At 36.5% G+C, this 19,475-nt stretch overlaps 1 protein-coding gene and 1 long non-coding RNA gene across 4 annotated transcripts in view; one reads left to right on the forward strand and one right to left on the reverse strand.

The window, feature by feature from the left end:
* Positions 1-8,253, reverse strand: part of Aop (anterior open) — a 36,506-nt gene extending 28,253 nt beyond the window's left edge. The window contains exon 1 of the mRNA XM_070300699.1: positions 7,543-8,253. The gene's annotated coding sequence lies outside the window, so the exon portion shown is untranslated. The remainder of the gene's footprint in view (positions 1-7,542) is intronic.
* Positions 7,820-19,475, forward strand: part of LOC138935855 (uncharacterized) — a 101,513-nt gene continuing 89,857 nt past the window's right edge. For all 3 annotated transcript variants that reach the window (XR_011447302.1, XR_011447303.1, XR_011447301.1), the window contains exon 1: positions 7,820-8,694. This is a non-coding gene — a long non-coding RNA (uncharacterized lncRNA). The remainder of the gene's footprint in view (positions 8,695-19,475) is intronic.

Below are 19,475 nucleotides of genomic sequence, written 5' to 3' on the forward strand. Positions count from 1 at the left end.
AAGCAGTGGTATCAACGCAGAGTACTAGATTAAAAATCATCGCTTGTCACATATAAAGATAAAACATCGCTTGCGTGAAACGCGTGGAAATCACCGTTGGTAATCATCGTTGTTCACATGCAAGCAATCATTTCCTGTCGTTATGAGAATGATACACACATATATATATATATATATATATATAATTCTTGTTACGACTTGCACGCATGCAAATAGTTCGTTCGTCATTTAATAATTTTAATATTGATTAAAAATATACCGTCCCCTCGTATCCTTTCCGATTAGCTTTTCTATATTCTACATTTATATTAAGATTTTTTAATTCTTGAAATCTTGTCTAGCTTATATTTGCTTCGATGAAAGGCAAAAATTATTTTGCGACATTCACCTTGTCACCTCATTGTCATCGCCGATAAATGATTATCGACCGAATGATGATGACAGTAACGACTAAAATACACTACGGACTTGCGATAATCGGACTTGCATAATAACGATTCTTCGAGGAGGCGAGATAATAATATACATATACTATTAATATATATTTTAGACGGTCTCTAAAAATATCTCTCTTTAAAAAACAAATTAATCATTGAAATCGAAGATTCCGAGCTTACAAACATAATAGAATAAATTAAGAAAAATTTATAATAAGAATTCTGTGTAAAGCTTTATAAACTTATAATTTTCTGCTCGCAAAAGAATCTCTGAAAAATCGGAGAGTTAATTACTTGGGTACAAAATGCATAGTTTGCGCACGGTTTCGCATGTCCATTTGTTCGTATGTGCAAGAAAAAGTGTAATCTGGTTATGAATATAAGATTAGGACTTCCGGAATCGCGCGCACGACGCAATCCAACTTTGTCCTACTCGCTTTATTTCATCATCATCGTATTTCTCTCTCTCTCTCTCTCTCTCTCTCTCTCTCTCTCTCTCTCTCTCTCTCTCTCTCTATATATATATATATATATATATATATATATATATATATATATAGAGAGAGAGAGAGAGAGAGAGAGAGAGAGATCGTTCGTATTTTTATACATAATATGTTTCCTTGAAGAATTATAATTTCTCTTTGTCTCTTTTTTCTTCTTCTTCCAACATCATTTTATTAACAAATTACTCTATAAATTTCAAATATATCATCGAACAAATACTCCCAATCTTAATAAAAAATTCTATCTTTTCATCAAAATACGCAATTATTATTTTTATCAGCCGAATGACAATGATTATTCACATATAGATCGCCATTGGAATTCATGAGGCAGACAGTCGCGTGATTTAGATAAATGAAAAAACGCAACTACGAAGGATCGAGATCTTTGGTCAAGGTTAAGGAATTTTCTTCGATCGAGTCGACTAAGAAAGCCTCGTTCACGATCTTGACGATCAATAGAGCCCTATATGGAGGAACAGCTCCGGAGAAATTTCCAAGCCCCTTTCTTCAGCCCTTGACTCCCCCCTTCCTTCCCTCCGCCTACGCCCTCAATAGCCCGCTGTAGCGCTTCCTCCTTTACTTCCGGGCTCTTCCGGCGAGACTCGATGCGAATTACGCTAGAAAGGCTTTCTTCTCTCTCTTCTAACCCTCCTCTCCTCCCTACAGCCATCTCCTTCCGCTCTATATATATATATGCGTCCTTCGCAGCCCACCTCTTATTTTCCTCTATTCACCCTTCTCCCGGCGCTCTCTTATCAACATCGACTTGGATGGACCACCCTTCGTCGGTCGTTTCCTCATGGCATTATATAAAACGAGACTAAAGCCGTTGCTTTCAAATCATTGGCGATTTTTTTCGCGATTTTTATTGAGCGATAGTTTAAGATCACTTAAAACTCTGTGGCTTGTATATCATGCTTTCAATTAAATATAGTCTAGTTAGTTTAAGCTTCTTCGAAAATATGTTTAAAAAAATAGACGAAATAAAATAGGTAAAATATAAGATAAAAATATAGAGGAAGAAGAATTGACAATGATGAAGGATTAAAATAATGTAGAAGATTGCCGATATGCTTTGGTATATTAATCAAGATAATCAATATTTCTCTAATATTTATATGATTTAGAGAAAGTACGCGATACTGCTGATACACCTCTGTGCATCATGGCGGTGTTCCAAGCAATTCCGGTTATCCGTCGTCCCCTTTATAAATGCTAATGCTCCGCCGACGCGACTTTGCTTATAAGCCGCCGCCGCGAAGAGGTCTTCGTGTGCGTTTCTCTCTCTATCCATGCTTCCGGGTGACAGGTCTCTTCCAGCAGGACGGAGTCGCGCGTTCAAAAGACCGTCTCCTCTCGCGTCTCGGTCACGAGTTACCGTCTACGTTCTGCTCGGCATTCTCCTTGAAAATTCCACGTTCCTTCGACGCTCACGTCAGCCCCGAAAGCGTATTGTCCGTTTGACAGTCTTTATCTTCCTATATCTGTCTTTACATATATGTATCTTATAAATATTTATATTTTTTCATGAAAATAGTTATCCGAAAAATGTCAAATTAAAACTAGAAAATTTTAGCAAGACTCCGACACCTTCAATAATTTACAAATAATAATTTCTATCTCTTTCATTATATATTTGGTCTATCATAAATTTTTTTCCACGACACGAGAGAGATATTCTACGAATAAAATAATGAAATTAATAATAATTGAACTCGCATTTTTATTTTTGCTGTTTTATATTGACTTGCCGTCGGCAGGTCATCTTATAAACTTATTTAACGATTCGCGGAATATCGTTTGATGCATTCGCAGGACGATCATAAATCAAGCGAGCGTACGCGAGTTAAATCGACAATTACATATCCCCCTCCAGCTTGTATATATTAATTTAATTAGAAATTAATCAACGCGTCACACGTCGCAATCTATATACATGCTATAATTGGCAAATCTTCAAGTATAACTACGACATTAATACACATGTTTCTGATCGCATCCGGCGTACGTGTAACTTCTGTTAAAGAAAAAAATTAACAGCCAGCAGTAATACAGATAAGTTCTTAATCAATGCATAATTTAGATATGAATACGTCACTTTATGCTAACAAAAATGAAACATTCTTTCAATAATATATTGCACATATATGTCTCAATCATTAGTTATAAATAAAATGATATACATGATCAAAATACCTGTTCTGACAAAGAAAAAAACATGAAAGAAGAGTTATATATAAATTCAATAAGAAATTATATAATTTAATTTGCAGTAAAAGTGACGTGTGTTTCTTGTAAAAGATATCGCGTCAAATTTAAAGAAGGATTATGATTCTGAATGTGAAGCGAACAAGCTTCCGGTTTTGTCGTTTGAGCTTCCACCCGCGGTTTCTCTCTGTCTCTCTTCCTTTTTCTTTCTCTCGTCTTCCGATGCCAAGATGGCAGCTCGGTTGCAGCCGCAATGCGATACGCGTGCATTTTGTATCCGACGATGACGACGACACGTCGTATCAAAGTTAAGAATACGACGGCCACCCGAACGGGAGGGGGGGATTAGGCGGCCGCCCGTTTGCTCGCTACACTCTTTGTAACGTGTGCATACAGATGATAACCTATGCATATATCGCAGTCGTCTGCCAGCCAGCGGCAATGGCGTCATCAACGGATATCACCGGCGGCCAGCCGGATATATCTTTGTGTCAGACCGATAGGAATCATCGCGTTGAATTGACGTCAAATGACTCGGCAATTTCTCACGCAAATTTACGACGATTATTTATTATTTGATTATGTTAAATTCTCATACATGTTTCTTTCGCTTCGAATTATTAGCCCGATCCATTCCCCACCCTCTCTCCCTCTCTAACGTATACTTTAATATATCATTGCGTATTGTATGTCGCACTTGAAGTAATTGATAAAAAATTAATACGATTATATACGTTAAAGAACTAACAAACACAATTGATAAAAATATATTTCGCGTTACTCGAGGAATTTAAAGGGAGGAAAAAAAAAAAGATTTGCTTTATAAATATCATATCTGTGTTAATTTACACGGTATATTTATCAATTTTTAATAATGTTATTTATAATTATATTATGATCACACGCGATCTCTCTTGACGGATTAAGTGTCACATATTTTCCCGAATAGACGTCAGAGCTTACGCCAATGAACGAGGCCGACTCCCCCCGCTTTGTCTTCTTACTATCTGCTTACGGAGTTTGTAAACATCATCACGGCGAGATTCTTCTCGCAGAGAAGATTTAATTGCTCGCATCTCGTCGACTGCCGTTCCGCGGTTTCGCAATGAGGAAGTATCACAATAAGGATCCGCATTAATCAGAAATCAATCCGCGTCTCGATCGGACAAAGGAGGAAAGCTCCAGCTCGCGCCTAGCGAGGCGAGAAACCGTGAATATCCTCGCTACGTCTCTCTCTCTCTCTCTCTCTCTCTCTCTCTCTCTCTCTCTCTCTCTCTCTCTCTCTCTCTCTCTCTCTCTTATATTCAATTTATGTAGGAAAAATTGAAACGTTTTTTTCCCAGAAATGACGTTTCTCGTTATGCCTATACTTTCGTCGTAAGATTGATTGAAAAGAATCGAGCGACGATATACGTAGTAAATGTAACGTCATATTCTTTTAATGACAAAATTAATAGTCATTATTTTTTCATAGATTTATCAGTAAAAAAGATAAATATATCAGAGCGTAAATTTTCGCTGGCAATCGATTTTCGTCATTTAAAGAAACGATTCGTTTAAATATTCTATCAAGTTTTAATAATTTCAATAGGAAGACACGAGAGAGAGAGAGAGAGAGAGAGAGAGAGAGAGAAATTGTCTAAAAATGTAAATTAAAAATTTTTGCGCTTTATCTAAATAATATTTTTCTTAAGAATTACGTGTCGAGGAAGACGTTGTGACATTATAAGCAAGTATTAATATTGTCGCTATTGCCCGTAAACAAACGCACTTTTTTCACGCATGTGGAGAAGGTATTAGCAAATGTAAGACGCGGGGGCCATTTCGCGAGACGATTCAGTTCATAGTAGAAATTAAATCCGATACAGTTTTACAGCTTCAGACTTTGATAGTATAGACGTGCGCAAACATAATTCTCTATCTTGACAACGTAACGCAACGATCTTGTTCGCATGGTCAAAATTACAGCGATTTCAATCTTTGATTCGTAATAGCTTTACGGAGGCACGAGTTGCAAATTTGAGAAGAATAAAGAGAACCAGTTTCGTCCGGTGCCCGCACCGGAGGCTTCGTGGAAATGTTGCGAAAGCCGCGAGAGCGGGCAGGTATTACGCGCGCGAGTTCGTCCGCTCGTTCACTCTCGCGTTATGTAAATGATAACGCGCAACTTCCTCAATAACGATTAAGAAATACGAGCGGTTCCTACTGGGCTTGGTTTACGTAAAACATTTCCGTACACGTTGCAGTTAACGACAGATTAGATCCCTTCGATTATATCGCCAAGTGACAGAAGCGCCTTAGGTAGGTCTTTTACTCCTCGATGGTCGTCGTCGTTCCGGTAGCGTTCGTTTAAAGATCCATTTAAAGCGAAATGTGTTCTCTCCGAGCGATAAGATTGTAGGTTTGAATATTTCAACAGCCGCGAGATATATCTGAATGTCGCTTCCGCCTTTTTCTACGTATACGTTATCTACATTCGGAGTATTTTAATTTTCGTGAAAAAAAATTTTCTCATACATTGAAAGAGATATTTCTCGTTTCAAATATCTCCTTGTATTTGAAAATGTGAATGCGTAAAAATCTAAACCATTTCGCAAAAGCTTTTACAAAATTTATATATTCAAATAAATATATAAAGAAAATATTTAAACTTCACATAAATCATCGCGAAGGCGAACTTCCTATGAGGAAGTGATTTCAGAAGTAGTTTAAGTAATCTTAAAAGTAGCCTAAACACCTCGACTCTCGCCATATGTCAAACATAATTATATCCTACCACCTATAACTACATCTAATTAATATATATAATCGTACAAAAGTGACATTTAAAATAACATCAAGATACCATCAATAATTTCCAATTATCATTTTAAGGATAATCCTCGTGCGATGATAATCATAATAAATTGCTTTTATAATATTAAGATAACATGTGTATACAAGATTATTTTACATTACTGGTATTGTGTCATATCCGTTGTACAGATTCGACAGAGAAATTTAATCGATAAGCCATGATCTCGCGAGCAGTCGAAATCGTCCATTTCGTTTCTATTATCGCGCGAGTCGAACCTTCAGTGCATTCGATCTTTACTTCCGAAGAGACAACAGTCGGCGACGGCGCTTATTATTCACTCCCCGATGTTTCGCGTAACAAAGTCGCGGCCAATGGGCCATTGACGTCAGCGATCCGTGTTAATTGAATTTCGCACGATCGGTTATTAACATCGCCGAGCGGATTAAAGCGAGGCCGGGCTTTTAGCGGATTTCCGGGTTCCGCGCCGGAATTAACTCGGATCGTAACGAAGCCGCTCGCGCTCCGCTCCGAATCTCTCTCGAGAGAGAGCGCGGCAACGAGGAGAATCGAGGAGGGGGGAGGGGGGAGGGGGGGGACGGAAAATTCACCAACATCATCGAGTGCTGACCTCTTGAGACTGACGGTCGACGCGGACACGCGGAAGAATACGAATAAATTATACGCACATACGAGGATGAATCGTCGATTACGAGGAAAAGTTCTCGATTAAATTAGAAATTGTATAGAGTATGATATGCGAGGAATAAATTCGTCAAATTATGCAATATTCGAATGTATAAATGTGAATTATATTCAGTGTAATTAAGTCCGAAATTCTGCGTGCTATTCGCGAAGTAAATTTATCGAAAATCTCAAGTTTAAATTTTCAAACGTTCCTAATACTATATTCGACACATTTATATTTTACAATTGTAGAAGACATAAATTCGTTCCAAAGTGAAATAGATAAAAATATGAGTTGACGTTTCGGATATAATTTATATGTTTATAAAAATGATTTCGCGTTCAATACGCTATTCAATGAGATATTTAATGCTTATATAAACAATAGCGAAATAACGTGTTTCAGGCATCGCAACTCTCGCGACAAAAAGAGAGAGAGAGAGAGAGAGAGAGAGAGAGAGAGAGAGAGATTACATAATTAAAAAGATTATATAAATCACAGAATTAAAAATCAATTATATAAATTATTGAATTTCAAACTTAAAAACCGATATTCTTTAACTACGTAATTTAAATTCCGTCAAGTTGAAAATATGTCCATCCATCATCTAACCATAAACATGATAGGACAAAGCGCGCGATAAATTTTCGTAAATCGCCGACTCTTGATAATTCCGGGAGGAGAAAAAAAAACGACGTTCCGCGAGGTCACGACACACCAATGACGAAGACGACGATTTGTTTACAACCGGAGAATCGGAAGAATCGCAGAGTACGCGCGCATATGCACACATATATACACACACACACGCACCGCGACGTCGTCGACGTGAGTCGAGTAGATCGAGATTTAGAGTCGAACGTCGTTCATCCGCGGATAAAGTACACGGAAAAATATGCGGACAATTACCTTGGATCGCTGTCTCTGCTTCGTTCCGTCTCGCTATCGGCCGCGACGCGTCTCGTCGATAAAATCCTTTGCCAAAGGTCCGGACGCAGCTGTGTAATATCACTGGCCGTCGTCGTCGTTCAATCCGACACAAAACGTTTCGACGTTCATCGGACGGCGAATCGTCGCCGTTCCTCGTGCCACGCACGGTGGCGGCATGCGGCGCGCGTAATCAGGTCGCGGCGGACGACATCCGCGCGCGGATGAGAGAAAGAGAGAGAGAGATATATAGACAGCGAAGCTGTGTCCCCCGCGCGAAACTTTTCGCCGCGGCGGCGCGAACACGTGAGATGGATTATCTCGCGGTCGCGATAGAGGCGACGGCGCTTCTCGTTACGTATCACAGAAGAACGGGAGAAAATCCTCGGTCATTAGAGCACTCGTCGCGCACTTGTACCTTACTTCGTCTTTGATTGCGGCGGCACTTGTATCGTTTCCGCCTAACTCCTCCGTGACACCGACAATAGAGCGATGACGGAAGTGGACGATATATAGGAGTAATGCGAAAATCGGAGAAGATTCTCAGCGCGGACGAACGCGACCTCGCGGGGACGATCGCTTCAAACTCGTTCGTGCGGCAATTGCGGTGCGATCGCGAACGATTGTCAATTACATATCCCGGCACTGTGTCGCGCGTTCCGAGGTCAGCGAGCGACTGAGCTCCCCGGTGTAGGAAACATAGAGAGTGGAAGGTTGCCGCCAGACGCCGGGACTCGCGCACTTCCCCTACCACGCGTCCCGCGCTGCGCGGTGATGGAGCGCGAGCGAGACGGCGCTCACTTCGGGGCGAACAAGTGGAATCATTGGCGAACAGCGGTCGGCCAATCGCGCGTCGACGTTGGCGACGGCGCCAGCGGAAATAATCGAACCGTTGTCATGGCAATCGAGTGGGGAAGATGATCGCGAAGTCGCGGCGTGCAAAGGTGGAAAAATAGTGAAAAAAGATATTCCCGCCGACTTCCTCGTAGCTTCCTCGTAATAGCGATCGTGATTGTCGTCGAGTTAACCCCGGCCGATCGTTTCCACATGCGCGCAACGTGCAACAACTTGATGGAAGCAACCGAGACAGTAGCCTAACGGACTCTGGGACTTTTCGAGATGCGCTCTTGTTTGGTAAATATATATCCCCGAAATTTTATACAATATACATTATATATAAATATTCGTATAAAGTTAAAATAAAGAAATACAACGAAATAATGCATTGATTTGATGCTGAATATCGCTGGGAAAAAATTTTCTATACGTTTAATTAATCATGTAAAAGTATTCAATTATGCGTTATGTGTAGATGTGTAGAATATATCAATAATTACGAAAGCAAATATATACCACGCGCGTGCCCTCTATCGTTCATGGGTCAAAGGAAAATGAAAAGGATAGCCGCATCCGCGTATTGTATTTTTCCAAAAAATAAAAAAAAAAGGAAACTGTGAGTAGATTACAAGACATAAACTTGTTCGAGAAAAGATAACTTATATACACAAATTATATATAAAACATATTGCATAAAATCTAATCGCGCAAACTTCTCACATTTTTTCTAAAAGAATATACAACACTTTCGATAATTAACTTTCATATTATTTTCTTTGCGACTTATAAATAATAATGGCATCATTTAGTATTTTCTTTTATTGTGAGAGAGAACATATTCTATATATTTACATTACATATATAATTATATTTGGGTACAATTCCTTCTCTCTCACAGATTCTTAATTTAAAAAATTCATTTATAAGATAAATATATACGTCTCTAGATCTAATAATAAAAGATCTTTTACATAAATGCATTTCTTATCTGTGTTTATTCAAAATATTTATATATTTCTATTTATCTTGATTTCTATTACATCCCGTTATTAGGTTTGATACATTTTACTATATGCAATTTAATTAGATGAAAATAAGCGCCACGTGATTCTTACGGCATCGTAAAATAATGGATAGATAGAATTCATGCAAATATTCTTTGGATCTCTTGTGTAAAGTCAGATTAACTCTACGATAAAAAAGACTCAGTTAATTAATCGTGAGATGAGATTCTTATATTATTATTATGTTAATCACGTCTCTCTTTGAAATATAATACATTTTGTAAATAGAATAAACAATCGAATAAACAAATTTGCGCCGTGGCAGATGAGAATAAAATTCGTGAATTTTTATTTAAAAACCCGTATCTAAAATATGGAGTCTCTGCGATAATTAAATTTCTGAGTATTGAATTATTAATGTGATCAATATCTAGATTCCATCTTACGTAAACACAGATAATAATTCATGGCCGAAATGCAGATCATCGGGTTTTCGCGCGATATAAAAGACGATCACAACATCGTATCAACAACGTCGTAATCAATAAAAAATCCGAATTCAAATATCATACGTCGCGAATTTTAAGCGGCGCGTCGCTTCTCAAACTTATTTCAGAAAATAAAGATGAGAGAGAGAGAGAGAGAGAGAGAGAGAGAGAGAAGAGAGAGGTTTCGGCGATGCTATAAAATTATGCGCTACTATATTTTTGGAATAACTCTAAATTGTTTTTGTTTTAGCTTTTTATGTTGCGATAATCGCGCTTTATGCGCGCCTAAACATCCCCAATTTCTGTTTTGTTATTTACACGGTATGTATAAATGCGCGATGATTGACAACCGGTTATTTTTCGAACTCGTTCGTTTGCCAAACACAACAAAGTATGTCGAACTTGGCGAAAAAAGCGACATTAGATTGTGGGGGAAAAAATGCTTGTTAAGATAACGCTTGTAGAGAGGCAAGGAATTACGAAGGGAGAATTGGATAAAAGATAATATAAATCGGATAAAAATTTTAAACCAGTTAAAACATTTACCATTCGCTGCATAATACGGAATATATAAAAATTTTCAATATTATATTATCTATTATTGCTATTAAAACTAAGAATAATAATAAAATTGATACCGTGAGATAAAAAAATTACAATATTTTTATATCGTCTAGTAATAAAATATAAATGGTACATAAAAGACTTTATATATTGATTTTTTTTTTTAATTATTAGCTAAAAGTTTTTTTTTTCCATTTTTGACATTATGAAGTTCGCATTCCGTATTATTAGCAAAGGGCCGTCGAAAAAAGAAAAGATACACGGCTTTGCTTTGATAAATTTCAACCGTGTTGTTGTTGATCTGATCGAACTCATTAATCCGCTATAATCTCAAGCAAACAAGTCCTTCTCCTCCCCTCTCGTCTTCCTTCAACGATTCCGCTACCATCGCTGTTCTCTCGCTTATCTTAATCGCGGCAAAACGCGAAAAATTGTCTCAATATACCGCCATGCGTGATGCATGTGGTTCTGATCTGTGAGAGATTTCTATCCTTCCTTTATCATATTTTACATTACGATAAATAAATTTACCGTACGTATTTATATCGGGATAAGATTCTTTAATTCAGTCTGGAGCGTTTTTTTCTTAATTAAAATCGTAAGTAACAATATAACTTCCGAGTTTAATCGCGAATGAGGAACATTTATTATTAATTCAATTTTTATCGAAATCATCGAAACGAGCTTACTTTTAAAACGGAAGCAAAATTATTTTTCCTTATAGGTCATATAACCGTATGGATAGTTAATCTATATTAAACCCAGACCTTGCCACGATAACAAGCCTAATTTTCGTCTCGAGCGAACGTTATCGGATCTCATCTATTTTCTTTTACATTATCGGAATGTTATTTAATGAAATGATCATCAGTAACTCGGACAAATATCTTGAATTATTACCGAGAAGAAAGATACTAATCAGAATATCATTCTTTATCTAATATACGCAAAGTATGTATTTACATATGAATGTTAACACTTCCCGTGGCCAAAGGTAACTTACTAAATGAATCACATTAGTCATTGTCTGCACATGATTTACTACGATCATTGATTTATACAAAAAGATTTTTCGAAGCTTAGTAAAATATATCGATAAATATTTCGAAACTGGAAAAGAAAATAGAGATTTGAATTCTAATGTATTTTTAATCGCTTTTAATCAATTTTATGAATCACATTGCTATGTTCTGGTTTTTATTTACGTTTTAATAATGATACAAATTATTATTATTTGAATTTTATGTATTTTTTTCTTCGAGAAACAAGAATACACGCGACTGTTTCAGACATATCTGTCATGTCTGAAATTCCTACGTTTTCGAATACGCGCGAATTCATCCCTATTTACTAAGGCGCAGCGAATGAAGAAAGATCGTCATTGTGGTTAAAAACAGCCGCGTTTCGGCGCGCGATGCGCCCAGGCATTCCTCGAAAAAAAGCGCGCCAAACACCATGATCATCGGCATCACAGGCCATACAATCGGCCGGTACTCATATAAGCCGGTCCAAGACATAACAGGTAAAACAGGTTTGTAGGCGTCCACTGAAAGCTACCTGCACGGTGCTCTTCTCAAGGGTCTCCTTCTACCAAAAGCCCGATCTACTTCTCTCTTCTCTCTTCTCTTCTCTCTTTTCTTTGGGATCCCTGCTTCCTTCCCGTTCCCTTGATGACCGCCCACAATCGAGTCGCCGATTCCTGCGGAAGGGATTGACGAAACAGGAACGTCAAAGGCGAGGGAATGGGAAAGAACTTATACGAGTATATAAGCTCACCTATGTGAAGCGTGTGTTTCTCTTACGCGTGTGTTCGCATATAAGACTTCTTCACTTGATTTCAAACTAATGTTAGTAAAAACAATAAAAATAAATGTATGAGAGATCTTCTTTCTCTCTTTCTCCAATTAATCATATATAATATGTAGAGAGAGAGAGAGAGAAAAAACTATAATATATTTATCATAGATTGGTAGTAGTTTTTAATAGCCATTATTTGAAAATTTAAAAGATTTATTATCACTTTTTTCATTGAATAAATTTTCTAGACATATTGTTATAAGTTTCAAAATTAAACAACAGTTTCTAAAAAAAAAAAAAAAAAACTAATCGCGCGGGAGATACCAAATGACACAAAATTGCTAAGCCGAAGATTTTATTTTACAATTTATGTCATAGTTTCGACAGTTTAAATGTATGCAAAGTAGTCCGGAAAAAAAAAACGCAATTTCGAGACGTGAGATTCTGCTGATTATACAGTTCAATATAAAATAACTGTTTCTATTATATAAATACAAGAATGAAAATAAGCATTCGCTACAGTTCTTTCCATGCTAAATATAAGTCTAGTCTGCAAGAAAATACATCACAATTTTGAGAAATGTAGAATTAATGTTATCAAAAAGGGACTATATTTCAACGTAATTTACTATGTTATAATTATGGTAAATAATGCAGTGAAATAATTTTATTTTATCCGTTATATTGAGATTGTCATTTTATAGCTATAACGTGGCACAAATTATGTTAAAATAATCCTTTGTAAAAACTTTAATCTAAAATTTCTCGAAATAAGTATATGATAAAGCATTACGAAGAAATTCTTAGTCAGTATTAAAAAACTAAGAAATGGTTATCTTCTTTCTCTCTTTTTTTTTTTTTTTTTGTTGAACCGTATTATTTGTTAGTTGCAATTATTTTCGACCGACTAATAGTTATCCTTCGTTAAAATTTAATGAATTCTTGACTTGGTTTGCATAATTTACGAGATTTTCTAAAAGACTTTTTAAGGGTACGTTTTTTAAGAACCGATACATTATGCGACATGATTTCGTCCTTTGAAAAGGTTAAAGGAAGAATACAGATATAGACATGTTTGCCATTAAGAAGCAGTCTATTCTTTGAAACGCTTTAAAAAAAATAGTTTTTTGAAATTCCTTGTTTAAAGAATATACATGGGAAGGAGATCTTTTATATAGAATATTAGATATATATTTAAAACATTTAAATTCTTGTTTTGGGCGTATGCAAATATTCGTCTTCTATTTAATATCTCCTATATTATATTGATTGGCTGATAGATAGAAGTATTAGAAATAAGCATGCAAAAAATTAGGCAGCTAACAATAAGTACCATAATTTTCTAATTATGCTTAATTTTAAAAGTAGTTTTAATAAAATTGCTCCTTCGTACGTTAATGTGCATTGTTTCATATTTTGAGAGCTATAATCTCTGAAATTTTTTAAATTTCTCCACAGATTAAGATATAATAAATAAATCGCAAAAGATGCATTTACATAAATATGATAAAATTGAAAAACAATTTTTAATTTTTCATGTTATTTCCCCAAAAGCCAAATCAACACTGTTGAATTTATTGATATAAAATTTTCAAAATGTAAATTCAAGATATATTTTACTTACTTTATTATTAAACAATCTGATTATTATTTTAAAATGTATACAATAATATTCTATAGGATACTCTATCTCTTGAAAATGTCATTCTTTGTGTTTCTAGTCTTTCTATTATATTCGACATTTAAAAAGATCTGACGCGTTCTAAATTTTCAAAAAAAATCTCAAACTGATCTTTGGGCGTAGTTAGTTCCTTCCTGATGCCCCCGCAGAGAAAAAGGAACCGCCTAACATCAAATTCCTTTCTTCGACTGATCGCATGAAAATTTAGGCCCGAGCTAAGATTTAGGTCTATTGTGGATCATCGTTTATGTTAGAGAGAAAAAAAAAAAACTTTCAGTTCTAGTCTTGCTGCTTTTGTAGGTACATATACCTGCTATGATTAATGTCACTCAGCCTTGTGCTAACAATAATATATAAGAAAATAATTGAATGCAGTGCAAGATTTTTAGAGAATTTAAGAGGATAAAGGAGAAGAACAAAGTAATCTAATTAGCAAATATTTTTTTATATGTGTCAAAATCTGTTATGCGAGAGCGTAATAAGTAAAAGTATGAAATATCATCACATATCGAAAAACAACTATATCTTTTATGTGTGTGTATTTATATATTAAAAATTATAATATCTTAAAATTATATAATCTTAATTATATTTTAAGAGCAACACTCTCTAATCACGTATTATTTTCATAGCCTTAAAAAAATTATGTTTGTAATCGTTAATCTTTTAAAAAAAAAAAAATGCCAATACACCAGAAAACATTTTATAATCGGTCTCGACGAAAGAGATCAATCGTGTTAATTTCCGGCAAAATTAAATCGGTCGAGAAATATATTCGATAATTATATTTCATTAGGGTATAATCAACAGTGACCCCAACTCTTATCTATTTTCATCACAATCACGTTATTAACTTATAGTCATTATCCACAATTATTCATTACAAGAAACTCTCTCAAACATTGCATACATATTTATTTATTTACTCGCCGGAATTACGAAGCAAATCATTAAAATGTGGCAGATGAAAATAGTTACAGTTGGTAATGTCTCGTTGTTCCCCCCCTCCCCCCCCCCCCAACTAAGGGAAACGAAACAGGCGAGAAAAGCATAAGAATTGGAATATCGCCGTTCTTGGCGAAGTTACGCGATTGCTGCATGGCGTTGCTGCTGTTTATCGCTGCGACTGCCAGAGCATCGAATGCTGTCAGCGGTTTAGTAATCTGGCGGCGGTAACGCTGGCGCAATCCAGGGAATTTCTCGCGCGAAGCGAAGGAAGGAAATTGCGTTGCCCAATTAGAAATCGCGGGAGACCGCAGAAAGAACGGACCGGAGAAAGAGGGAGGAGGAGGAGGAGGAGGCGGCGGCAGCAGAAGGGTGAGGGAGGGTTGGAATAAATCGGGCGAGAGGGAACGGAACGGGGGGGACGCGGCGCCTCATCTATTTAACCCTAATCTGGCCAATCCCGTTTTCCAGCCAAAAGAGCGCGACGATGTTTGCTTGGAATAATCATTTAATGAAAGTCGCGTCGTTGTGTGTCGTAACGATAATTATATAATAGAAGCGAAGATTTTTTTAGATTTCAAGTGAATTGGAGCGTCGGTTGCACGAACGTCGATTATATTACTCAAGTCTTATTTATAATTCACTTTTCTCTTATTAATATTGTATAATTATTATTTGTAAGTTATACGATTCGCTTGAATTTAACTTAAATTCTAGGACATCGGCATCAATAATGATAAAGCAAATGAAAAATAAATTTTCTCATCGAATCATAAAGATAAATATATATATATCCGGATTTTCTCTTTCTCGTTGATATACTGTATGGTTCGATCAAATTAGCATGTGACAAAAATCACTTTCCGCGACTCATTGCGGCTTCGCGACAAGATGCGAGAGAAAAAGAGAAGCGTAAAAGATAATATCCGCGATGTAATTATTATTAAACGTCACTAGTTCGCGTGGATGTTGGCGCTTTTTTCCACGAGAGTGATATAAAAAGGCAACGCTCATCCCCGCCACTACTTAGACCGCGTCGTTTCTACGAGCGACGATATAAAAAGAGTTCCTTTGCGAGTGATCCTTGCGGATGATCGAGGATTAATAACGACAGGATGAACTTTAACACGCAACTAGCATTTATGCCGTGGGCGGTTATCGTCGAAGCGAGAGAGGGCGAAGCGAGAGTCGGTGACGGCTCGACTCTCCTCTCGAAAGGCCAGGCCACAAGTAAAGATCGATGGATCGATAGATCACGTTATCCGTGTGTACGGTCCTGCGAGTCCCTTCTCCCCTCTCATCTTTGCGTTCGTGAACCGATGCTCCTATAGGTGTCGTTTGACACGGGGATTATTATTTATCGTTCTGTGCGCTTGAGAAATTAATCTAGAACCTCGCGATGCGTGGGAGAGGCCGAAAAATTGACTCGCGAAATTGACGTGCCATTTTTGAGAGCGTTTTATCTCTGATATAAGAAATTTCTTTATGTTAAAACATTGCAACATTTTCTATGTATATAAATAATACTTTCTTCCTAAAATTGTTTCAAAAATTAAAATTGGAATCATAAATTAAAAACAATAATGTTTGTATTATAATTTAAAAATTAATTACATGGATGAAATTTATAAGAATCGAAAAAATATTTTTATTTGGTATTGAATATTATTCTTTTCTCTCAAGGATTTATATATTTCATAGTGGAAACTTCGACAACTAATGTATATCGGTTACTTATGAGACAACGGGAAGAATATTTTATAATTATACACGTAACATAATTTTATGTTTACTACTGTCAATCTTCCAAATGTGTCGATTATTTTTAAATTATTTCTAGATATTGAAATCGTCAAGCAATCATATGCGAATTAACAGATTAAAGCTTGCCGGTTAAAGCTTTGCTAATATTGTTCTGATTTCTGTTTACATGTCTGTGAGAATTCGCCGCTGTTAGAAGTCGGCATTGGATCGATACAATTTCCGGTGGAGATATATCACGAGGATTTATAATCGCGTTCGCTGATTTACCATGTCTCGCGTTAATCGGGATATTCTCCCACCGATCGCGGAAGAGATCCGCGATTTATAGTAGACCTACATTGATTTTACAACGCGATGCGCACGCTTTCGCGGATCGTTTCCTCATTTAAATTCGTAACCATCTCTCGTTAATATAAAGGAAAATCTCATCGCAATTCTTAATTACTTATTTTTAAATAAACGGAAAATAATTAAGCTATCATTTATTGACTTTTTTTTACAATACCAATGCATAATATACCTCTTATGAAACATTCTGATCGATTCACGGTATTAAAGAATAATTAAAGAAAGCCATTTGGAAAATATAAATTGCTACATAATTCTCGTTTGTATATTTTATATCGTGATCTTTCCTCTGTATGCGTGTATATGATTTACGTAATTTTGATACAACATACTCAGCCGATGGTATCGGTGCTGATAATATAAAACCGTGATTATATACAACAGAGAAAGTGTCTCCTCTGCCTTAAGGCGCGTTCACACGCGCTTCAAACACCGTGGCGAATGGCGCAGTTCGCTCGCGGGCGCGTAAACGCACTTATATAATCGATTACGGTAATAGCCGGAGTTATGGCAATCTCCGGGCATAGCCGCGACAGGCAGGCAGGCAGGCAGGTAACCCAATTCCGCGTTGACCGGACATGCTGGTGCTCGAGAGAAAAGCACGCCGAGCGAAGGCGGCCAGTTACTCTCATAGGATATTACCTCCATCGAACTGAAACGCGATCGTTGCTACCGGTCTCCTTCGATTCCGGGTGTATTCCGAGCGATACGGTTTCCACAGATCGCTTCCGTAACACTTTGAGTCCGCCTAGTTTGCCCCCCCCCCTCCCCTCCCCCTCCCTATTCCCCGTTAAAATTTGACGAATTAAAATATTTGTGTCTGATTATTTGACGTATGATTATTTTCACGGTTTTCCTTTTTATTTAAAATATAAAACCGCCGCGAGCTCGCTTATTTATTCGCAGAACGCAAAACCCTCGAGCGCTTTTCCGATAAGTCGCCCGCATGTACGCAAAGCAGCGAGAAATAAGTAAAACCGCAGAGTATAATTACGCAACGAGTCAGACGCAGGTCGAGATGTTTCTAACAAAGCCGTTCCGCGGTACTTAATAATATATGAGAATCACGTGGCTGAGAGAGAAGAGAGAACGAAGAACATTTTACGTTATATTTTCTTCATACACACACACACACACACACACATATATATATATATATATATATATATATATAAATGTTGTAATATTCTATTTTATAATACTACGGAACTATGACAATTTTATAGCTAATAAAAATGTATGTTTAATAATATTAAATTATTTACAATAATATATAAATTTATTCTTTATGATATTAATTATGCTATTTCACATCCGTACATTAGTTTGTAAATGACGCATATAAAAATATTTAAATAAATTTTCTACTCTCTAAATGCTTGGCCAATCTTCGCTGAATCAGACATATAGAAAAATTAACAACAGATTTTATCTCGATAAATCAGTCGAATGTCGAGTAAGTCACAAACTATTTTCGAAAATAAACGGATTAAGCAAGGAGGATTTAAACATGAATTCGCGAAGTGGCAAACTTATTTAATCGAATCCGCGCGTATCCCGTTCCAAAGAGGCAAGCGCCAAATTAATATTTCGAATGGCTTCTAATGTCACTTAAACGCGGTACGTAATAATCCGCGATAACGATCGAACGCGTTGTACAACATTGCGCCAATAAGTTAGGAAATAACGTTTCCGCATTGAAAACGTCAGGAACATTATTTTCACGGGGCATATCGTGCGCGGAAATCTGCCTTAATCCTAGTAATAATCGTGCGGCAAAAGCGAGCATCGCGAGCGAGGAACGGTGGAAAGCGAGCCTAATGAGGACGATATGCAATTTATTGCACCGGCACGTCACGGCGCCGCCATCGCCCGAAAAGGAACGTGATAGAGGAGAAATATAGATAGCGAAAATTGAGAACCGATAGAGATGTAAATAAAGATATTTATGTTGTTTCGGAAATGAAATTTCATTGAGAACAATTGAATGTAAAAAAAATAATGAGAGAAAAATATGAGCGAAGGAAATAAATTGTATATTGCTTATTAATATGCAATAAATAAATTAAACTTCTTTTAAAGGTCATAAAAAAATATAAGTAAGCAGATAATAGAAGAATATAGAAATTAAAAATAAATAAAGTAAAAAAAAATGTGTGCAAAAATTGATATATTAAGATGACGTACTGTTACGATTAAAATTTAATTATACGTTCTTATCACACAAAGCTGGATAACTTAACAAGAATTTGAATGTCTTTCTCTCTCTCTCTCTCTTCTAAAAGTATGGTCATATTTTGGTTAATTTTTTTTTGCGACATGTGTTTTAAGAATAACTGATTATTTAAAAGAGAAGCAAATAAAAATAAAGAGAAACAGAGTGAGAGATGAACGAGAAAAAGGAACGAAAAGAGCGACGTTGTAAGTAATCGGGGGAAGCACGTGGTGTATTATCACTGTGGTAATCGTGGGCTTATTATGGCTGTC

This window comes from Polyergus mexicanus, unplaced genomic scaffold (assembly GCF_030449975.1).
Source record: "Polyergus mexicanus isolate NDT 795.1 unplaced genomic scaffold, iyPolMexi1.0 SCAF_8, whole genome shotgun sequence".
Lineage (NCBI taxonomy): Eukaryota > Metazoa > Arthropoda > Insecta > Hymenoptera > Formicidae > Polyergus > Polyergus mexicanus.